This window comes from Apis laboriosa, unplaced genomic scaffold (genome assembly GCF_014066325.1).
Source record: "Apis laboriosa isolate Shangri-la unplaced genomic scaffold, ASM1406632v1 scaffold112_cov148, whole genome shotgun sequence".
NCBI classification, from domain to species: Eukaryota; Metazoa; Arthropoda; class Insecta; order Hymenoptera; family Apidae; genus Apis; species Apis laboriosa.
Window position 1 is genome coordinate 4,097,809 of NW_025220865.1, and position 20,970 is coordinate 4,118,778.

General features: G+C 29.3%; 1 protein-coding gene across 2 annotated transcripts in view; it reads left to right on the top strand.

Annotated features, from left to right (window-relative positions):
* LOC122713004 (furin-like protease 2) overlaps positions 1-20,970 on the top strand; it is a 378,215-nt gene that overhangs the window by 129,759 nt on the left and 227,486 nt on the right. The window lies entirely within an intron of this gene.

Sequence of the window (20,970 nt, forward strand, 5' to 3'; positions counted from 1 at the left end):
AATTTATTACAATATTTTTATTATAATTAAATCATAATCAAATTGAAATAATTTATTTTCTTTTTTTATGCTGAATTGTATTAATTTTCAAGGAAATAACGTAAATTGGCCAAAAAAGGAAAGGATGCCTATTAAATCTGGTTAGAAATCGTTTCCGCTGGACAAGTCTCCTTCCTTCAACTGGATCTTCCGTCTTCCGTCTGTCGTTTCTACGGTTGTCAGTCGATAAAAATCATAGCCAATAGATCCGTAAGTCCCTGGTAACCGTAACCAAGGATTTCTAGTTCGTTAGGAGAAACCAATTTTAGATAAGTTTTAACCTTAATTGTGGCTTTGAGTTGAATCACAAAGAACCTAATTATTGTTCGACTTTATTTTGAAATATAATAAATATATAACATATAAATCATATATAACAAATAAATAAAATCATATAATGTGGAACAAAAAATATATTAAACAAAAAAAAAGTTTAAGATAATTGTTTTTTAATAAATAATATAATTAATATAATTTTTATATCAAAATGAAATTTCCTTAAATACTTCTAATTCGCTATATTTATTAATACTGACAATATACGCAACCTGAATTGTTATATAATTCTCACGGAAGCTTTTATGAATACAATACAAACTCTAATGTTTTGTAGGCGAGTTGCGTGCATGCTTGTTTTCACTTTCTATGTGGACAGTTCCTAACCACGTATGCAGACCGCATGCAGTAGAGAGAAAGTGGTGTAATGTCTGCAAATCAACCATTAACACTCGTAAGAGTCTTTCCAGCATATTTGTGAAAAAGACGATGAAGTATTGTACGTTCCTTGCATCAAAAAATCCTCAATTATTAGATCACAAACTTTTATACAAAACTTAATTACACACATCATATATATAATATACATATATATATAATAATCATAAAATTATATATATATATATATATATAATTATTGTAACTGCAATACCGTAATACTACAATTACTGTAACTGATTATATAAAAAAGAATATTAAATAATAATAAAAAAAATTTCATTATAATTATATTAGCATGAACTTAATATAGACTTTGTATTAAAATATAAAACCAGAAAAAAGATTCTGCATAAAGAAATTCACGATATAACGATAATAATCATAACGATGTTCAAACCTAACTTAATAATAACTTAATCAATAGTGATTCCCATTTATCTTTCCAATTTCTCAAGTTGACTTATTAGCTTGTCGTGACCTAATCGCTTAAATTATTTTTGTATGAGTTCCGATGTTTTCAACGTGACGTCGAATTACAAAAATGGTTCAGCAATCTACGTAACCGACTTTTATCGTGCACCAATTACCGTAATGTTTCAATTTTCTTTGTCGAGCTTTATTTCTGGCTAAATGGAAATTAGCACGCGATCAGAAAGATTAGGAGGTTTATAATCAACTCGAGAGTGGAAGTTTTTTGTGCTAATTATATGTGCATCATGAATCTTGAAAATTTTTGAAAATAGAATAATTATGTTGAAATTAGAATATGTTAGAATAATTTCAGATTTTTGATTTTTGAATATTTGAAAATTTATTATTTTAGAATTTGTTATACTCAGCTGAATTTGTTATAACAGAATTGTTATAACAGCTGAATTTTATCAGGTATTAGCCAAATGTCCATATAACTTATTTATATAATTTCAAATTTGAAGTTTCTTATATAACGATTTGACGACTTAAGTACTTTCATATTTATAGATTAATAAACAGCCGGAATTTGTAATCAAGGATAAAAAGATTTTTGCTCTTTTTTTCTGAAAAAGAAAAATTGAGTAGTGCAATATAATAAAAGTTCCTCTTTTCCTAAGATGTTACAAAGGAAGTTAACGAATTTCATAAAAGCAATTTAGAAACTTCTTCTTTAATAAAGTCTTTAGTGAATGGAACTTCATCAAATATATTTTTTATCAAACAATCCACTATAGCACGGACTACATCCTTTTGAATTACACAACTCTCGTTTAATTTCGTACAATATATCAAATAAATCATATTAAAGATCAAATTAAAGCATGTAAAATATTGACAATATTTTAACGTAACATATTTTTTTTTTCGAGATTTCTATTATCTTCTTCATCTTTCGATTTGCAAAAGGGAGTTTTACATAAAATAAGTAATATGAAATTCATATTTTTAATCAATTGTAATTTTTAAAATACTTAATGTAAGAACTAAATAAAAAATTGTAATCATTGAACTAATATGAAATATATATACATTGTACAGAAAACTACACGTATATGTACTACACTACATGTACTATATAAGTATATCTATATAACCATAACATCATCTATATAACCATCGTAACATCATCTACCAGAAATATTTTAAACAAAATTAAAAAATTTTAAACAACATTAATATACGTATAATTATATATTTCATTTTTCATCAAAACCTACTCGTTGAATCACAAAATCTTTCTCAATGCATCCATTGACCTGTCAATCGTATCACTGGCTATAACTGAGTAAATAAAATTACCTAGCTTAACTGCTATTGGAACGACATCTACGACCCATAACGAGTTACAAAGAACTAAATTTCCAAGTTCTATTCGACATCATAGATGGCTTACTATATATGGTTTTATCACAGTTTTACTTTACGCCGAATCGCGTGGATATCACCTCCACAGATTTCGTTGAATCGTCGCAGTTCGCAAGGTAATGGGACAGATATGGCCCATATCGAGGATCGATGGCCAAACCTAGACATTTTACGAAATGCTTTCGACTTCCATCACTAAGGGCTGACAATAAGGGAGTCTTAAGTCGAATATCGTTTTTAATGGATGGCACGATCCATTTTTACGACGATCAGACGTCTCCGGCTCGCGATGAGAATTTAAAATCTCGTTGGATATAGGTTACGTTCGATGTATCGTTGATGGAATATCGATCGAAGATGGAGGTCTCCTGGTAATCTTTGTGACTGGATAAAGTTTAAAAATGACTGTTCATTTTTGTAAAAGTTTGAAGTTTGTTGGAAAAGTGTATCGCGTTTTTGAGATACAAATGGTGTTTTTAGCCGGTTGAATGGGAGCATTGGATGTTGTTGGGGAATGCGTGGAGCGCAATGTTGGAATATTGAAGATCGAGATACCTCTTATATTGTATATTTTCAAGATTCAATGGAGTTGGGAAATGGGTATTCGTTTTCGTGGATATTTTCTGGTGATCTATAATATTGGTTTATATTGTGCATCGTACATATACGATGTGAAAATTTAGGTCGTTTTAGGATCATCAGTTATCGAAATATCGAAGTTTGTAAAGCAATGATAATCTTTTTAATTTAATCAAGTCTTCTTTATACTCGTACATTAATGTATTTCATTTTATTTGCTTATTGTTCGAATCTTATATTTTTAATTCAATTTTTCTGTACTTTCAGTTAAAATAAAAATAAATTCGATTGTAAAAGAATACGAAAGATTCGTTGCATGCGTAAGTGTTATATTTTATACCAAATATTGAAATATACGATATATCTATGCAAATCCTAAACTCTATCAACCACGATATAAAATTTCTTGTAATTTCTTAATCTCTTCAAATCTCTTGTCCGGTAAGTTCGCAATTTATCAACGATTTTTTAAAAATTTAAATCACACACATACACCATTATCGTTAGAATTAAATATCACCTTTCCAATCTTCTTCAGATGCAGCAGCAAACCAACTAACCAACGAAAGAAAAAGAAAAAAGAAGAGAAATAAAATTTCAAACGAAAATTCCTCACGAAATCCACAAAATTGAATACTCAAATATCATATAATTAAACGTGGTCATTCGAAAATAGTGCAAGACGAATTAAACCCATTAAAATGGCGAATTAACACATTAGAGGGTGCGATTCGTTTCGTTATTTGTAGCCATGTCAACGCGCACAGAAAAGATACGAGGAGGAGATTCATAGATAATACGTTAAGTTAGAGGTTTGTGGTTTCTTTTAATTGCCAGTAGGAAAAGGGGTGAACCTCGTTGACTTTTGTTCCGTTTTTTTACGGTTGGATAGGGGAAGGAAATTAATGATCCGCGTCTGTGTTTCGTACACGCCATTAATCTCCTCGAGACGTCTCGTGGACCGAAGTAAAAATACGCTTAGACAAGCAACGCCTACGTTCACTATCGGCCAATTATTTTATCCACCACCCCCGAGGGGTGAGACACGTTAATTGTCCGCAACCGTAAATCCTTCACGCTGCGTGAACATGTACAACATTTTACACCGAGGGTTGTTACGTTTTTCACATTTGAGTTGCTTATTTTATGGTATGTTTGAGAAATTTAGAAGTGGGTGAGGGTTTGAGGATCGTTTTAATGGATCTTATTGTCAAGTTTTGAAATTTGTGATGAAGATATTTTTCGTATTTTCGAATATTTATGTATATAGGTTTTGTTTTAAATTTAATATTGAATTTTGAATTATGAAAGTTTGTATTATCATTCTTGTAATTAAGTTTACGTTTGGATGTGGGTATTTTATTTTATAGATTAGGATACAATAATTTTGGAAACTTGAAATTTGAATGTTAGAGTTTTCAAATCTTAATCTTTAAAATTACTATTCTTGAAGGCTTAAATTTTCATTTTGAAACCTCGAAACTCTTCAAATTTTTTTACTTTTGCAATTTAAAACTCAAATAATATTGTGATTTTTAAACTATATATTCTACCGACAATCGAAACAATTAAACATTTATAAAACGATATGCAATCGACAATTTGGTCAACAGAGTAAATTTCAAACGAGAGTAATTTTCAACGATCAGCGAGTGAAATTATTTCGCGTCTCATATCCCTAACAACATTCCTACATAGCTGATAAATTTCACCACATTGGACAATGTGTTCGCGTTCATCTATAGAAATCACAACTTCCTCCCTTTCAACAACGACCGACATCTCATAAATTTCCACGTAACCAGAACCTTTAACATAATTTTGCCAACCAACAGACATTAGTTTTCTCGAATTGTTCGTGAATTATACTCTATCTAAAGTTTCCATGATAAATATACGTGTAACTATAAGCAAACAGCAGCATAATCAGAATGGAAAGGAATATTTCAAATCATTTCACGGTCCAAAGACAGTATCTAGAAATGATTAATCTTCTTTCCACTTTATCGTGTATTTTTATGTCTAATAAACGCTCGAAGATCCTTCCATTTTCACTCATTTCACCGTATATTCGATAATTTGATTCTTCCACTCAAATTATCCTTGAAATTCTTTATTATTGGATCAACTTTGTTTCTCTATGGAACAATGGATATGGATGTTTGCACGTATTGAGTTATATTAAAAAATTAAAATTTAGCAAATTTTTCATTTTTTTTTTTTTTTTTTTAAGGAAATACGTATGTTTTTTTTCGACATTAAGTTCAAAGAGGCAAATTAATTTTTCGTAAATTTTTTAAGTATTAAATTACCACCAATTTATAATATTAAAATGTGATAGAATAAATGGTTATTTTATATTGACAACGAGCAATGAAATTTATTGGTTTAATTTATCGATTCATTATTATTTTATCAATCAAAATACGAGACAAAATGTAATCGAAAATTTCTATAAACGTTATTTTATTTTTGTATCGCGCGAAAGATTCAATTTATTCGCGTTAAATTATTCTTTTTTCTATCTTGTTACATCACTTTTAATAGCTCGAAATCGTTTCCATTGCTAACTTCTCGAAATTAAATAAAATAAGTAAAATAAAGAATAACTTTTTGATCAAAACTTGATATTATAATTTAACGGATTACATCCATAAAGGGGTATAATCGAATTTAATTAACCTAATAACAACGTTCGTCAAGTTTTTAAGCAGATTTCAGCTCAAGTGTTTCGCAAATTCCTCCAACCAATCTCTCTATCCCAAGTTTTACACTTCGCGAAGTTCGTGAAAATTAAATTCGTGAATTAAAATTTCTAAAAAAAAAAAAATTATTTTACCTCCATCCTTCTCCCACATCCGTAGAACAATTTTCGAAACACGGTGGGCGGGGAAAGAAATTTACAAGTTGTCCCTCCCTTCCCCCCAACGAGAAACGACGATAATGTTTCTCCTCGCATTAAAAGTTTTAGCGAGCCCGTATTAGATTGAATTTACTTCGCGGGTGAAGTTTATTCGCAACTTTATATGTTGGAATTTTGGTGTTTTTTAAAATTGTGGAATTAATCGTGGCAATTTTTATTGCTTCGATATATTATTTCGATGAAATTTCGACGAATGAACGAAGGTAATTTTTATAAATGGATATGACATTGAGAACGATTGTAAGTAAGTTTTTTTTAAACGCAATTTGTGAAAAAATATCGTTCAGTGTAAATCTCGAGAGTTTCAAATGGACTCGCTCTCTTGTTCGTTGTAGCAATGAGGGAAACAGTTGGTCTAATGCACGCCATTTTTCTAGACACCCCCAACTAGCCGTGGAAAAGAGAAAAATAAAATTATGATATCCTTTTTTTTTTTTTTTATATCTCGTATACTTCCAAGAATTTAAAAATCTTTCGAAAGATTTACTTTAGAAGTTTTTTTAATTAATCCCTCCCGAAATTATTCAATAATAAGATTCTAAATATGAAAATAATTATATTTTCGAATTATTATTATAATAATTTCGAATTATTTGCAAAATTCGAAATTCACACGAAAGACATAATCCGTTAAAAAACGATGAATTAAGTAATAATTATACGCAATAAAAACTATAAAAATATAATTATAGTGAAATAAAACGTAAACGCAGTCTATCTCCAACAATTAATCCTTTTAACGTGATTTTTCCATGGAAAACAATCCCAGTCATTGGACACGATTGTGCATAGATCGAAAAAATGGCGGCCTCTTCCATTCGATCTCTTCGATCGATTCATCTGCGAGACCATTAATTACAGAGGGGAAGTTGGCTGTTACCATTATTCGTGGATCGTTAAGCGCAAATTGAAGAGCTCGACGATTTCGTAGCGGTTGCACTTTCTTCGAGCTTGAATCACGCTTAATTGCCCCACCGTGCGAGCTTAACACGAGAACACGTGTGTCGGGGAGGGGGTCGCATTCGTCGCAGGCGTTTCCATTGGCGTCTTTTCATCCCCACTTCTTTAAAATTAACGAATCGTTCCTCGGATTCTTCGTGACTTTTGCGTGACTTTTTCTTGGAGAGAAGACCATTTCAGACGAGTTCTTTTAGGAAGAAATTCTTTCTTTGAGAGAGAGAGAGAAAGAGAGGGGAAGAGAAAGAGTTGTATTTTTAATTAATTATCCTTTGTAATTCGAGATTCGACGATTTGTATTTCTTTTTAAGGGAGAATTGTATTTTGTATTTTTTTAATTAGTTGTTCTTTGTTGTTTGGGATTGTTTGCAATTTGTGTTTCTTTGTGGGAAGAGAAGTGTATTTTTAATCAATTGTTCTCTGTTATTTGGAATTCTGAAGATTTTCTTTTTATCAGATTGTTATTTTTTAATTATTATCGAGTGATTCGAGATTCTTTTGTATTTCTTTATTAAAGATTAAAGGTTTTCAAGTTGTATGGAGGAAATTATACATATTTCACTTCGATCAACTAGAATCACTGTTATGAATATTTCTCTCTTGTTGTTATTTTATCGGAATTATATTTTAAAAGTGGATACGCAGAGTAACGAATTCACAATACCTTCATTTCAATCGTGAAAGGGAAGATGCAAAAGACAATTACTGAAAACACTTAATGGAAACAATGGCGCACGTTGTACGAATTAAAACGTATTATAACAAAGCGTGAATATAACAGATTTGAAAAACTCGAAAGATATTCAACCCCTTCACCGTATTGTATAATTTTTCATTCACGATTCATCAAATCGATTCTACACTATTAGACATATATAAATACATTCGAGAATGAAACTTGGTTGCAAATAATAATTACGAGTAATAAAAATTGGAAAAATACGAGAAGTCTTACTAGAATTCTAATTTCGATCTTTTGACAACGACAAACAAAATCTAGGATCTTAAAAACTTTTTTTTCTTCCATCAATTAATACGATCTATCTCGACTTAAAGTGGATTACAAATTTTGAAACATATTGCAATGCAGATATCAAGTGATGGATTTAAATCAATGGTTCAAACAAATGTTGGAAGTGAATTAAATCCATCATTCGCATAACAAATAGTATATAATATATAATGCAATATCTATTTAATTCTCATATTTTATATCATGCTCGTATTTGCTCAAATTATATTTGTGATTCGATCGATTCGTATTTCACTATCGTTAATTGTATTTTTCGAAAAAGTGGAATTAAAATACAATACTGATTTAAAAATAATCCGTCATTTTATCCGTTGTCGAATCTACGAAAAAAAGTTAGTCCGCTTTTTGTTAGTAGTTAGCTACGTTTGACCCCGGCTATAATAAATGGGAAAAGTTTTAATCGTGACGATACTTTTCCGCGTTATTGGGTACAGCTTCCCCTATAAAATATTATAATTTTTCCAAGGAGAATATCCTCGTGAAATTTTACAAAGGATATTTGCAACTTTATAATTCGTCGATATGATTCGAACGAGTGTTAAATATTTAAAAATATAATTTCGATATATAATTCGTTTTTTCACGATGTATCTTTATCTATATTTTTTATAATAATTAGTATCAATAATAAATAATATTAATATAATATATATAATATATAATTATAATATATTATATATAATTATAATATTATATACTAATATTATAATATATATTATAATATTATATTTATATTATATTTATATTATAATATAATATTATAATTATACAATAGTTATAATAATTAATTTAAATGATATTAAACAATACAATATTCTAGCAAGGAGCGAAGAGAAACACGTCCGTTCCGTTCGACGTTCGATACGCGACTACGTTAAATCGATATTTACATATCAATGACAACTGATAATAAGACTTTATTTTCGAACATATTAACCTTTTGTAATTATTAAACGATACTTCGGTTATTTTTATAACTCCAATTATTATTATATATAATTTAAACAAATTTTTTTTTAATTATATATTTACATACATATAAAGTATAATTATATACATATAAATTATACATTTAATTTTTTTTTTAAATTATAAATAATGATATAAAAATAACAATTTTAAGTTTTATTTTAAAACAAATATTTTAAAACAAATAAATAAAAACTTGAAGAAAATTATTTTAAAGATATCGACTTATAAATATAAATATTTCGTGTCTATCACTATGATTCTTCCGATCAAATTTACGATTTATCGAAAAGAAAAAAAATAAAATTACTCGTTCTACTTTATCAACAAGGTAGCACGAACGTGTAACTTGCATAGTACCTAAATCCACGCTAATCGTTAACTAGATTGCGCAATTACCGATCGTGGTAAATGGCGAAATCGTCGACATACTTAAATCGTAAAACACGATAGTATATGGGAACAAAAGGAAAACGGTATCCATCATTGTCAACCTCGTTCTCGGCACGTTTTTGTGAAACCATGAATAAAATTTCGCACAATCAACTCGCAAAACTGTCTTCGAAAAAATTGTTCGTTACAGTTATCATCGATGTAGTTTAATTTCTTTCTCATTCTCCATTTATCTTTCTCTTTGCTTTTTTTATTTACAGCGTCAGAGTTGTAATTCGTAGTAGTTCGAAAAAAAAACTAAGAACTTTTTTATATAGTAATGAAATCGCTAAATCGTTTTATTATTATTATTATTGTTATTCATAAATTAATATTGTAAATGATTCTGTAATATTTATAATTACAATTATATCATTTATTTGTTATTTTCAATGTATACAAGATGAAACAAGAGTATATAGCCTAGATAGATGTACACTTACATATAATTTACTTAAAAAATATTCTAAAGAAATTTCAAAGATTTGGAATAATTAAATTATCGCTGTATCATGAAAGAAAATTTACACGTTTGATTTTTCTACATTTCAGACAAAATATTGATCTATTTCCAATAAAAAAAAATTATTAACTTTGAAGAAAGTAAATTTGAATTTAAATTTTGTAAAATTTATTGAACGAATATAAGTGAAATAAATAAATGAAAATTGTGTTCTAATAGAATGTCGATCTTCATCATATTCAATTTTTGTATCAAGCATACTTTCTTTTACATAATAAGTTACATAATTATGTTAAAAGATTAACTCTATCTTTTAAATTTCATAAATTTCTTTAAATTATACACATACAATTAAGAAAACATTTCGATGCAAAAGAATTATCTTTTTTTATTCTAATCAATCATTTTTTCAAATTCTCCTCACCGCGATTTCTATTTTCTCGAATCACATTTTGCATATTAATCGTTTCCCGCAACTACACCAGTACGAAATACAAATCGCGTCTCCACGTCCACCGATTTTTGATCTCCCTTGATATCAAATAAGGCACAACACAACCAGAACGAGATTAATATTTTTCTCCCTCCCCTTCCTCTCTCCCCCACTCTTTCTTCCTCTCCTCCCTCCCTCGTATCGAAGCAACGCAAGCGGAATTACAGTTACAGGACATAACATTCTAACGTTTAAGAAATTCGTTCATCTAATGGCGGATAAAAAAAAAAATTTGAATTAGCCCGCGCTTGAAATGCAGATGAGCGCGCCCGCTTCGAAAACGGATCTAGGTCATCTTCGTTTTAGGAATTTTAATTCTAGCATTTCGATGGAAGACGATAACAGAGAGATGTCTCTCTCTCTCTCTTTCTCTCTTTCTTTTTATATTTCGCAAGAAATGTTCCTTCCTCGAAAACTAAAATAACTGTATAATTCTCAAAGGAATTCTCTTTTTTTCGAGAGTAAGTAAATTAGAAAATTTCAAATACTTCGTGAATTTGTGCACGATCGGTCTTTTTTTTTTTTTTTTTCTTAAGATTTGGAATATATGAAAAAAAAGAATATATGAAAAAAGATAAAATAAAGGGAGAGATAGTGACGATAATTCTATTTTCTTTGAAATATGTTATTAAATAGGATTCTTGTTTTGATAATTCTGATAATTTTTAAACTGCGAATATTATCAATTTATATTCCTCTTCTTCTTCAGAACGATAATATTATTTTTTTCTCTGACTTTTATTTTTAAAAAAGAAATTTCAAAATTATTGGAATTATTAAAATATATATATATACAGAATATATCGAATAAAAATAATTAATATGAAAAACAAGAATCGATTTATTAAATCACAAGCAATTTAAACAAATAAATAGATCACCCTTTTCTAAAAATATCATGCACACAACGTTATATAACTTAAAATCACCAGTAAAAAAAAAAAAGAAACAAAATATGTAGAAAGGGGGAGGAAAAAAGGATATTGCAGAGAAAAAAACTTGAAATTCGAAATTTTCTCTGAGCGCACGTTTCTCGCATTTACATGTTACAGTTCATTACAGCACAAGCACCGCTCCTCTTCTCAAAATGATAACCGCTCGTGTCCCTTTATCGAAACACCGAGCAAAGAAAATTACGGGTCGCACCCTTCCTCTAATTGGCACGTTGCAATCAGTAATGAGGCGTACTAATGCATTGTCCGTTGTGGCCGAGTTGCAAACGGTGAACGAATGCACGACACGATCATTCTTTTAAAAATTTAAAATCCATTTTCCCTTGTGTTTCTTTTAAAGAAAAAAAAAAAAAAAAAAAAAAAAAAAAAAAAAAACATTTTGTCGAGTGAATTCTGACCGTTTCTCTTCGAAGTAACAGTCGAATGCAATATATCGATCGCGTATGATGAAATTTATTCGGAATTTAACTCGAGCCGATATACTCGAGTTAAATATTCAAAAGGGAAATTTTGCATTTACGATTAATCGAATTGTCGTTGCGTCGATTTTTCGATCGATTCTGTTTGAAATTTCCAAGAGAAATCCGACCGGGAAAAGTTGAGAGAATTGCGGGTTTATAAGAGGGGTTTCCAGATCCTGTATTCTGGAGAGGTTTGAATAGTTTCGAAGTTCAAGAGTGAGATAATTCAGAAAGTTTGGCCACTGGAATTTAAAACGCATCCAGCCTTAAAAGCTGATCTATCGCCTATGCGTTAACTTCAGATTTTTCCTTAAAACGCTTGCCTCCCCCTCCCCTGCGTCAATATACGAGTTTCTTTCTTCCAAAAGCAGTTTCCAATTTTTTAATAAATCGTAAATTTCTATTTCGTTTAACGATAGTGGAAATATTTGACAAAAAAGAAATTACTATTTTTCATTGTATTTTTCATTTTTCATTCATTTGTACTAGTTATTAGATATAGTAAATATCTAGAATCTTTTTTTTTACAGAACATAAAAGAAAAAATAAAATTAATGAGTATGTTATTTTATATTTTATACACATCATATATTTATATTATTTATTAAGTTTTGAATATCTCAAATTTTTTCACTTTCTAAATTTATTCAAAATTATTCAATATTCGAGAAACAATTTTTCGAGAACAAAGACAAGACGATAAATATTTCAAGAATTTTTTATACAATATTCGTGGAGCCATATGGCGGTTGGAATAATATATACCTCTGTACCTGTATATTAGAATAGGATGCAGTGGTGGAAACGTAGAACTAAAGAAGATTAAATGGAATTTTACTAATAGCAAGAAGTGTCGATAAAGAAGGAAACACGTAAAGGGAAGATAAATCGAAATACTTCCTTTTCCTCGAAACACGCTAGTGACAAAGAAGAGACGAAAGTAAACGCTAATTATCGAACATAGAGGAGAGAAGTAGAAAATTTTTATCACTTATTTTCGCGATTTTCTCTTCTGGCTCGTTACTTTGCGAGTTGGAAAATTCAGAAAATGTCCATTTCCCACAAAAGCTTTTATGTACCTTCCATTTAACGTGTAAATATTCCTTTGTCACGGTAGGGGAGAGTATTTTACGAAATCGGTATTTCATCGGCCATTTTAGACATTTTTTGAATAATTACGAAAAAGTTGACCGTGCCTTTTCACTCTTTTTTTTCTTTTTTGATGGCGCTCTTTCGTTCTTGAAATATTTTTTTTTTAAACGCGATGATGAATATAAAATCTATATCACATATATAATTTCCACTCTTAATTTTACGGCTAATTAATTAATAGTTTTTATCGAAGACATTTAACACATTCATAAAAAATATTTCTCTTCTTTTTTTAGAAAAAAAATATAACAAAAAAAAAATATAACAATTCGAAAAAATAAAGAAACGTATTGGTTAGAATATCATATTGCAAGTGTTGTTGCCTCACACGATATTAAAACGTAGCGTATCGAGGAAATGTAAGATTGAATTTTAAAAATTAGCAAAATAAAAGAGAAAATACTCGTTAAAACTGAAGATAATCTACGTTTCCAATTCTCATACGATTTTGTATCATTTATTACTCACGTATGCTCCATTCAATGTAAAAGGAAAATTAACGTCTATTCCCGTGAATTCTCTGCGTCGAGGCAAATTGGCCCCTATTTAAGCCGTGCGAAGCCGGTTGAATTATCAGCTGTTAGTCTAACAGACACGTTTTCACCGTTCTGCTAATTCACTTGTCGCTCGTTGGTTACTGGAACCTTAGAAATTTGAGGGCGTGAAGGGTGACGAAAGGTTTGGTCGAAACGAAAGAGCGGTAAGAGACTTGGGGAGGAAAAGGGAGTCTGAATAACGGCTAGGGTTCGAATTAGGCTTGTTAGTTGAAACGAGACTTAACGGACAAAAATTGGCCGTGCTTGGATATCTCGTGAGATAAGTAACGAGCTAGACGAAAATTATTATGTTGTAATAAATAAGTGAGTCATTTTCAGAAATTATCAAAAAATGTACGTTGTACACTCTGTACATTTCATAACAATTATGCACGATGTTTCGAAAGAAAAGAACGATTTTGTATAATTTAGAAAAAAAATTGAACTTGAAAATTCAAAATTTCTATTTTTATACGTGAGAAAAAAAGAGATATCGAATAACAAATTAATCCACTTCGTCAATCCTCGTTTCTTCCTATTCCAAATTATACTTCTCTTGCTTTATCCCACTGTGAAAAATGAAAATAATCCCTCCACTACGTTCGAGTTTGGCTTTAATAAAATGGTAATGAGTCGTATAAGGTCTCCTCCATTGCTGTAATTCATCCCTCGTGCGCGTAATATTCCGATCCTTTTGTTTCTCTCCTCCTCCTTCTTTCCCTTTATCGTTTTAATCGGCGAAACAGTCGTCGATTAGAGGATGAAACAAACACGTTGAACACGACCTTAAAGCTGGCTGGAAATTCGACAATTTACCGGCTCGATTAGAAGGGTTAAACCAAAACCCTTTGCAGCTCCCCTCATTATCCTTTTCTACGGGCTCGAATCTGGACGCGACTCCTGTGTGAATTCTCAGAACGTGTGCACATTATTCTGTTTAATGGAAAGGAAATTCTGGAATGAAAGCCATACGTTTAGATTTTGGGATAAAATACAATGCGAATACTGGATGATTTTTTGAATTTTTTCTCTCGTATAAATTTTTACCGGCGATTTTAAACATTTTCTAAGTTTTTATTTGTTGTAAAAAATAATCGTGCAGTTTCGATTTTACATATGCATGTATTTTTTGTTTTTGTAAATTATTTAAAATGAAATTTTCTTTTTTTTTGAAACGTTCAACGTTTTAATAATATATCTCAATTTCGATAAAAAAAAAATGTTTACAAGTGATATTACATACGAAGATTTATTTCCTTTTTTTTTTCCAGGTACGTTACGCAAATTTCTCATTGGTCACGATTGCAACGGATACGTGACGTAAGTCTTCTACATTCAAAATATTTACGCGATATTGAATAATACGTGGAATCATACGTAAACTATATTTATATTTTTCGCTTATCTCTGCACACATGTCGGGAAAGATTAATATCAGATATAATATAAAAGTTTACGAGAAAACTCGTAACGTTTTCAATTTCCAATTTCTGTAAGCATAAATTCAATTTTGTTATATAGATTAAAAAAAAAAAAAAAATATGGGTTTAAGAACACTAGATTTAGATTGATGCGTATCATAAATTTAGATCGTATCTAGCTTAAAAATATTTTCCATTCCCGTGTCGAACGTATCGTTACGAAAACTTTGATTATTTCTATTTTTTTTTTTTTTTTTTTTTTTAAATATCGTTTTATTCGATGCACGAATCTAGCATAAAATTGGAAGTATCCCCAGGTGGCGCTAGGGACAATTTGCGTTAGACAAGCTTGGTTGACGCGATTGGCTTAAAAGAGGAAGAGAGAGTGGCTTTATAAATCGTTCTCTATTCTACGTACTATCTCAACGTTTTCCAATCTCTTTTGTACGCGACCTATTTTTGTAATATTTAAATAACTTGTGATTCCATACTCGTAGATAAGTAAAATTAAAAAATTAGTATCTTAGTGATACAGAGTTTGCAGAGTTTATAACTTAACCTAACCTAGCTCTTCGATGATGGTATTGTCAATTAGTGAAAGTTATTTGTGAATTTCTTTATTGAATAATGTTAATATTATTCTTTTATTGTTATAGATTGTGGAAAAATCTGAAAAAATTTTGGAATACTTACAAAGTTTTCACTTTATTATATGCAATATTTCGTTCGATCGAAAAATTTTGAAAGATTTATCACCACGAAGAAAAATTATTTGGAAGAGATTTAGAAATTAAATTTTTGTTAAATTTGTGTAAGACGTAAACGATTCAAGGTAACGAAATTATTATTACGTTAAAATCATTTAAAGTTCTCTTAGTCGGCCATTATCCGCAGATTGGGAATCACTGTGGCACACTGTGTACGCTAGCCACGTCAAATCATCTAGAATTTGTTGTGTGCCTAGAACACCGTGAGAAATTCAAACATCCGTGCATGGCACAATGCTTTGGGAACACCGTTTGATTTTCGACAATCTTGCTTTCGGTCGTGTCGACCGTTTTTTTTTTTTTTACGAATCAAAAAACGAGGGAATTGGCGCGAGGGAAAGAGGAGAGGAAGAGGAAGTTGCGACACGGAGTACATTCGCACGATTTAAAATTGCCACGTGAACAACTGTTTCCGTTTCGAGCAGTTTCTTTGTCGAACATTTTTGCTTCTGGATCTTTTTTTCTTTCTCATATTTGGAGTTTTGTTGATTCGATTTCGAAATTGGTGGAATTTATTGTTCTAACACAACGAGGCACAATATTGAATTAATGGAATTAATTCATTTATGATTTATTTCTTTTGGCAAGTGTATCGTATTTGAATTTTTCTGAAATAAAAATCCTGCTTTTCGAAGATTTTATGATTGAAAATTTTTGCAAGTGGAAAATTGGATAATGGTATATTACAATCAAATATTTTTATATAAAATATCAGATTAATAAATGATAAAGAAATTATAAGATACTGGCATATTAATAATTGAGAAAGTTATTAAATTAAAATTTATAATTTATATGAAATAATAAAATTTCATAAGTGTACATATTTGTACTTCCCATCATTTATTATATTTGAAACTTCATACATAGAAATGACAAGAGTTCATAAAATGGCTCGTTAAAATGAAATTTAAATGTATGCGCATGCATGAATTTCCAAAATCGATCTTTTCAAGATAGATGGAATTTCATATTCTTAAATTTACTTTTCCATCAAAAATTATTATCATTTTTTTATTATACTCATATTTCCATATTTTATTTACACGAGTAATAAATAATAGATCTTAACAATTATTACATTATACGCAATATAATCTCAGATAATGAAAAACATATAGCTCGATAATTTATGATTTCCAATATTTTCTCGTATTTTATACTAAAAGCGCGTTTAGAAATTTTCAAAACAAATCTCACTTTTATCGAGTATGTGAAAACCTCGCAACTTTCCACACAATGTATATACTCTATTCATATACCGTTAACCTCCATGTGTCATATAAACTAGCATTTTCTTTATCCCTATATAGATATATTTCAAAATAATTCAACGCGAAAAAATGTAACGAATAATAAATGTAAAAAAATAAAAATTTGTCGGAAAATGATTATAGATGGCGTAAAAGAAATATAATAGAGCACCGTCATCTTCGTTGAGAGGTTAAGGAAGAGGTTAGACACGTTGGCTCGTAACAAGGTTCCAAACTGTTTAGATTCCTCGAGTGGATCGTTGTTCCAGCGTGACCTCGAGGTGCAAATCAAGACGAAATTTGGTTTGTGTAGCGAATCGTGTTTAGCCTTTGCTCTTCGGTTCGGTTGGTAACGTCGTTAGTTTGTTCCGCTAAAGTGTCACGTAAAAGGCGATGAGAACGAGGTGGGTTCGATTCGAACCATTTCGTTTGGCGAAGTAAAGGCCACGAGTTTCGGTGATTCGAGGCTGTTCCAGCCCTTTGTACCATTCCACTCACTTATTTACGGTTCACTGATTTTTTTCCTCATGAATGCTTCACCGTCGATTGGATATAGCACAAGGAAATGTACAACATTGATTATAATTATTCGAATTATATAGCAAAAAATGAAATTGTAATATTTATTTATAGTATTCAGTTACAAAATACGATAAAAAATTGCAAAATTAATATATTTTATTATAAGAAAGTTAAAAATTGTCACTTTGTTGTTATTTTATTTGTTATGAAATTCGTTATTATTATTTAATGTTATTACGTACGTAATTATTTGGATAAAAAATTGATTTTTATGAATGATTGTATTTTATCGATTTTGAATATATTACAAGATTTATTATTAAATGAATAATACTATGATAATAGAATATCTTCATTATTCCAATTATTGGAATCAGTGAATTATTTTAAATATGTTTAGCGATTGAAATTGTAACATAATTATATTACGTTTTATTATTTTTTATATATATTAAATAAATTATAATATAAAACGAAGGAACAATCAGTTTATTCAATAAATACTATGATGTTTTTTAAAAAAGATGCCTCTGCTTTTTATTTAAAATGAGAATAACAAATAAAGATAATACATAATTCCTGGAACAAATGTGAAGTATCAGAATATATCATACGAATAAATATGAAAATCAGAAACATGATAATTCTAAAATATATTTAACAAATAAATTACATCGAAATAATTCATTTGCGGCATTTTATCTTAAATAAATAATAACACACAATAATAAATAACAACATTCATCGTTGTAAATGATTAACTTTTGAAATAATCCGATATGCAAATATTTCATTGAATAATATTATATATAATTAATATTTTAATCCCAATGAATGGTGACGTGAGGAAGTGAAATAATATATTACTTTTCTAAAATTGTTACAAATTTCATGTAAATATCGTATATCATTTAATAATAAAATAGTGCATTCCAAATGAGACATATCTTTATAATCTTTTCAACATATTTTCTCACGAATGAATCACTTCATTTATTTCATTCATTTAAAAGTATTCAAAATTAGTATTCAGTACTCGACAACTTCAACTTTGAAAAATTCAAGCACAATCAACTAATTGCAATTTTCTCAACTTGTATATTTCATTTTTCAAGATATGTCACATAGTATATTTTTTTTTATATTTTTTTTTTTAAAAATCAATATTTTCAAAACTTATATTTCTTTTGCTTTTTCTTTATCATTTTATAGTTTACTTAATCTAAATTTATTTAATTTTGTTGGCAAAAATATTCAACAATGTCTACAATTCTAATTGTTGGAAATCAATATATAATACATAGTTTGTTGATATATATATATATGAATCTGAAACATCAAAGAAATGATGCAATACAAGTTAAAGAGAAAAAAAAAATTATATAAAATAAAGAAAATTTAGATAGTTCAACTGTAATTTATCGCAGAATGAAAATATAGTGATATTTCCATCTAACAGAAAGGACAAAAGGAATTTTGCGTTTTGCCTATGGACAGTTTAATAAGAATCCAAACGAACTGCGTTTTTGCGTCTGGTAGCCAAGGTAACGAATTCTCGAAACGCGTGATGATCCTCTCGCCGAGTTTGCCCAACTTTCTCGCAGCTTGGAACACGGAAAATACGGTGCACACGGACGAAGTGGGTCAAAAACAATTTCTCAGCCCAAGACTGTGCTTATTTTCACTCCAAAAAAAACTAAAAAAAAAAAAAAAATTAAAAAAAGAAAGAAAATAATGAAATTGCATCGACCTAATTTCCAGTTCTTTCGAATAAAAGTCTAAAAATCTTTTGACTTAGAATTAAGAGAGAGAGAGAGAGAGAGAGGGAGAGAAAAAAGAATATAAAGAGCAAAAAAACAATTATTCGAAAAAAATAACATAATAAAGTAGAATTATCAAAAAAGATAAAAGAAAAATGTTACATACAATGTTAGGAGGTTAAGTTGAAACAACGATACCGGATCAAAATTATCCAAGTTTCCACGTGCAACTGGCAGAGAAATGCTTCGATTCTGTTCTTGGTAATTGCATCCATTCCTGTGGCTCACGAACGGTTAACGAACGCAACGGGTCGACTACGAGTGCAACGAGATTATTTTACGGTCGGCCATTTCCATCCGATCTATTTGCACGCTAATGAACGCATTTTGCGTAAGGCTGTTTTAACGCTTATTCGTCGTTTCCTCTCGCCACAATTCGTGTCTACGCACTTATAATCGAGATTCTCTTTGCAATACATCTTCTTAACCTCTTTGCCAACCAATCTCGCAATCGTTTATAATATAGAGGGCGTTGGGCATGCTATGGGTATTTGCTTAAGTCACGGAAAATGGCGTGTCATGTATGTGGATTAATGAGTATGTTCGATATTGATTAGTTTAGTTAGTTTGGTTAGTTTGGTTAGTTTGGTCGAAATGAAGTAGAAATTGAGGAAATTTTGGGTGAATAGTAGTGAAAAGAAATAAAATTTCGATATAATTATTTGTGATAGAATTTGTGATGATTCGTGGCAAGTGGCAAGTGTGGCAAGTGGAAAGTGTAAATAAAAAATAAAAGTGATGCGTGATTCGTTCATATTTGGAAATTTTTGAAAAAACAGTTTCCAAAAAGAAATATTCCTGATTTTCATGCTTAGTTATTGATGTTTGATTTTTCAGTACGTATTTATTCTTTATTTATAACATTTTTTATTAAAATTATTATTCACAGAGTAATAATAATAATAATTCACTTTGCATAATTGAAAAATATCTTTTGAACCAATGATAAATTAATTTTCTTTTTTATAAAATGGCAAATTGAAGTTTTATATAAAACATTTTTCATTAAAGACTTCAATTTCTTAATTATATAAATAACTTTCTCTTAATTGTTTAATTATAAACAATCATACAAATATTTTTTCAACAATTCTTATTTAAAAATATTACTAAAAATAAATCTATTCTGCAAAGTTACATACATACCTATTATTAATATATATTAGATTATATTAGGTTAATCCAAAAATTATTCGTATCATTTTTTTATGAAGAAACATAATCATTTCTCCTTTTTATCACTTTTCTCCATTTCATTAGTAAAAATATTGTATCATCGATATACATTTTTTGTGATTTTTATATTTAAATATTCTTAGAGGCAGTTTCGTGTTTTTCAATGACGATCCTTGCTTAGGGCGATAATAATTTCGAACTACAACCAATGTATATAATTACAATGAATATTCTATTGAAGTGAATTTATGATCGAGGCTGGTTGCTCGTTGGTTGGTTATTTATGAGAATCGTGGTTCTATAGGTTTCGAAGAAATTTTTATTCTCTTTTGTATGCTAATGAATGGACATGGAAATTTTCGATACATGAAATAATATTTTTCTGTATCTTACATCGATTTTGATATTGAATATCTTTATGAATTTTGAATTATATTATTTATTATTCGTCATATATAAATTTCT